This window comes from Chiloscyllium plagiosum, unplaced genomic scaffold, assembly GCF_037043375.1.
Source record: "Chiloscyllium plagiosum isolate Xiang-an unplaced genomic scaffold, Cpla_swu_hap1 HiC_scaffold_44, whole genome shotgun sequence".
Taxonomy (NCBI): Eukaryota; Metazoa; Chordata; class Chondrichthyes; order Orectolobiformes; family Hemiscylliidae; genus Chiloscyllium; species Chiloscyllium plagiosum.
The window spans coordinates 13,587,478-13,592,004 of NW_028270182.1; positions in this window are offsets into that span (position 1 = coordinate 13,587,478).

The following is a 4,527-nucleotide window of genomic DNA, read 5'->3' on the forward strand; positions in this document are numbered from 1 at the left end:
TTGTTGTCGCTCTTCTGAAACTGGTCCGGAGTCTTCCAGACCGGCAGTTGGGAATCGTTTCTGTGTAATGCCTCTCTATGCCATTGTCTCTATTTCATCTCTACCATCTCACCCCATTCACTGCCCCCTTCGTTTCTTCCGTTCTGTAACCCATGCCTCACCCCACCTGCCCCTGAGCTCTTGCCCGTTCCTGTGCTTCCTCCAGGCTTAACTATTCGGTTGCGCTCCTAGCTGCCCTCCCACTTCCAACCTCGCAAAACTTGGGTTTCTTCAAATCTGTTAGCACCAAACTCTAACCCACAGTATGTTCCACTCACTCATCGTGCCTGTCCTCATTGTCTCCCTTGAATTCCAATTGAGCACTATATCAATTTTTAAAGTTTCTACATCTGCAACCTCATCCAACTGTGTAACTCCCCAGGATCACTGTAGTCCACTAATTCTGGTTTCTTTCCTGATTTTAACCATTTCACCATGCCTTCAGTACAGAGATTTCGGAATCTGCCTCTCTGCCTCTCTGCCTCTCTGCCTCTCTGCCTCTCTGAGTCTCTTGCTCTCTGAGTCTCTTGCTCTCTGAGTCTCTTGCTCTCTGAGTCTCTTGCTCTCTGAGTCTCTTGCTCTCTGAGTCTCTTGCTCTCTGAGTCTCTTGCTCTCTGAGTCTCTTGCTCTCTGAGTCTCTTGCTCTCTGAGTCTCTTGCTCTCTCTATTACCTCTGTCTGACTCTCTCTCTCTGACACGTGATCTCCATCCCACCTTACCCCCACTTCCCTCTCTCTTTCATTTGAGACACTCATGAAAACCAACCTCTGTTGAAATATTTGGTCATCTGGTTTAATATCTCCTATTGTGGAATAAGTATGAGTTTTTTTAAAAACTCACTATTTCATGACCAAAGCAAGGCCAGCATTTATTGCCTGTCCATATTTGTACTTGAACTGAGTGGCTTGCTAGGCCACATCGGAGAGTCATTAAGTGAACAGCATCATTATGGGGCTGAAGTGCCATGTAGACCAAATTGGGTAAAATCAGTGGATTTCCCTTCATAAAGGGCATTAGTGAAGCTGATGGGTTTTCATGACAATTAATAGTAGTTGCAATGGTTACTTGTACAGGCTGTAACTTTCAGTTCCAGATGAATCAATCAATTGAATTTAATTGATTGACGTGGGAGTCAAACCACGTCTCCAGTGCATTTAGTAATATGCCAACTTCTTTGAGGACTGTCTAACAATCCTCCTATGAACCACCTTGAGGCATTTCACAGAAATAACTCCAAGTTGTCTACCTCAGGTGTTGGAATACCCAAGGATGGAAGTTATATTAGAGCTTTTCAGAACACTCGTGACACCTCATCACGGTGACTCAGTGGTTAGCACTGCTGCCTCATAGCACCAGCGACCCAAGATTGATTCCAGCCTCTGATGATTGTCTGTGTGGAATTTGCAAATCATCTCTGTGTCTGCGTGGGTTTCCTCCCGTTGCACCGGTTTCCTCCCACAGCCCAATGATGTGCCGGTTAGGTGGATTGGCCATGCTAAATTGTCCATAGTATCCAGGGGTGTGCAGGCTAGATGGATTAGCCATGGGAAATGCAGGGTTAGGGTAGGGGGGCTGTGGATCTGGATGGGATGCTCTTCAGAAGGTCTGTTTGGATTCAATGGACTGAATGGCCTGCTTCCACACTTTCGGGATTCTGTGATTCTATGAAGTCTGTTCAGTTCTGTGCACGTCGCCTTAGGAATGGTGTGTTGGCTATGCAGTAGTTTCATCAGAACAGTACTGGATCTAACTGGATTAACTTATTTGGAAGTGTTGCATTGTCCAAGCTTCTGTTCCATTATCATATATTTCTCCTTTTATATTTAATGGTGGCAGTTGGTAAAGAAAAGAGAGAAGCTACCTCCAGAACAAACCTTGGAATTCGAGCTGGGTAGAGCTTCAGGAGCAGTGGAATGCTTCACACAAAGGGGAGTGGAAATCTGGAACTCTACCCCTCCCAAGAAAAGTCTGGGATACCCAGAAGAGAAGCAACCCTTTGCTGGCTGAGATGCCCATTCTGACAAAGCTCAGGGCAAGCATGAGGATGTTAAAGGGGGAGCCAGGAGGCAGGGAAAGAAAGCACATGGGGGGGGAGAGAGAGTAGGATAAAAGAAATGGCAGCTATCGAATGATGGTCTAGTTTAGTGTGGTGCTGGAAAAACACAGCAGGTAGGTGATTGGCATGACTTTGTTCTCTGATAAGCGAGGGCAGTTATTTAAAGTCAGAAATGGAAAAATACATCTAATGACTTTCTTAAATGAATAACCGAGAACACAACGTGAGAAAATATGTCAGAACCGCAATGGGAAACTCGTATGATGGTCAACAAAGTGCAGGAGAATGCATCCACTATGAGGCAAGACCAAGTTAAACGCTAACAAGTCACCATGAGTGATTGAAGAGGAGCTAAATCTTCCAGTCTGTCGACTGAAGACGGGTGTTCGAACCCTGTGGAAGATCAGACATATGGACCAATGTAGAAGTTGCCTTGAAGTGTAAATATCCAGGAAGCAGTTCCACTGGGATCCTCTGTGAATGTCTTTGACACTGTATCAGAATCAGAGACTTTGGACACCTCCACACTACCTAATCAGGGGAGTTGCTTCAAGAAACCTAGTCCTTTTTGAAGTCCACAAATGACCCTCCTTACTGACTATCCCCCACAGCTTGGCTACTGGGGAAACATCTGACTATTCCCCTGATACCCTCTGGAAACAGATCTGGCTGCCTTCCCTTGCCACTGAAGGAATTGCAAAGCCTGCGCCCACACCTCCCCCTTTACCTCCATCCAAAGGAGCCTTCCACATCCAAAATGTTTCACCTACACATCCACCAATGTCATTTATTATATCCGTTGCGGTCTCCTTTACATTGGGGAGACTGGATTCCTTCTCATAGAGCGCTTTAGGGAACATCTCTGGGGTACCTGCACCAATCAACCCCACCCCGCTCCGTGGCTCAACATTTCAACTCCCCCTTCCACTCTGCCGAGGACATGCAGGTCCTGGGCCGCCTCCATCGCTACTCCCTCACCACCCAACACCTGGAGGAAGAACGCCTCATCTTCTGCCTCGGAACACTTCAACCCCAAGGTATCAATGTGGAATTCACCAGTTTCCTCATTTCCCCTCCCCCCACCTTACCTCCGTTCCAACCTTCCAGCTCAGCACCGTCCCCATGACCTGTCCTACCTGCCAATCTTACTTCTTACCTATCCGCTCCACCCTCCTCTCTGACTTATCACCTTTATCCCCACCCCCATTCACCTATTGCACTCTTAGCTGCCTCCTCCCTAGCCCACCCTCCTCCCATTTATCTCTCCACTCCGGAGGCTCCCTGCCTCATTCCTAATGAAGGGCTTTTTCCCGAAACGCCGATTTTCCTGATTCTCAGATGCTGCCTGACCTGCTGTGCTTTTCCAGCACCACTCTAATCTTGACTACCTCAAGATTGCCTGTTCCAACCTCCTGCTCCCACCACTCGTTCTCCCAACTATCCACTTACTCACTCACCTCATGACTCCAGATTTTCCTTCTGTTGGCAAAGTAAGAGATAGGATGGGTTTGGAGGGATATGGGCCAGGAGCAGGCAGGTCAGACTAATTTAGTTTCAATAATGATCAGCATAGACTGGTTGGACCAGAGGGTCTGCTTCCATGCTGTAGGACTCTGACTCTGTGTACCAGGCTTGTGGCTTCTGCTGTACTGATTGTAGGAATGGCAGTAGGCCATTCAGCCCCTCAAGCCTGTTCCGCTGTTCATTAAGGTCATGGTTAATCTCTGGCCTAACTCCAAATATCGGCCTTTTGCTTCACATAAAAAAGCATCTCAGATTTAAAACTAATAATTGATCCAGCATCCACTGCCATTTGTGGAAGAGATTCGAAATCTCTACCACCCTTTCTGTGTCAAAGTGCTTCCTAATGACTCTTCCTGTTCCTAACGTATAGACAGTGACCCCAGTTCTAGAATCCCCAACCAGTGGCAACAATCTGTCCAACCTGTCTTCTGTTAATATCTCGACGTCAATCAGATCACCCCTTAACCTTCTAAATTTCAGAAAAAGCGGGCTAATTTGTATAATCTCTCTTCATCACAATCTCTGAAGTCCAGGGATCATCTTTTGTTGTACTGCCTCCAAGGCTACTCTATTCTTCCTCAGGTATATTGGGTTTGATTAATTAAGTTGTAGAAATTTTAAAAGAAACAGCAGTTAACGGATGGGTGATTTCAAGACTAGGGGGCACATGTGATGGGAGAGAGATTTTAAAAAGACACGAGAGGCGATTTTTTTTACACAGAGGGTAGTTCACGGTGAAATGAACTTTCTGAGGAAGTGTTAGATGCCGGTACAATTACAACGTTTAAAAGACATTTGGATGGATACATGAATAGGAAAGTTTTGGAGGGTTATGGGCCAGGAGCAGGTAGGGCGGGACTAGTTTAGTTTGGGATTATGTTCGGCATGGACTGAAGGGTCTGTTTCAT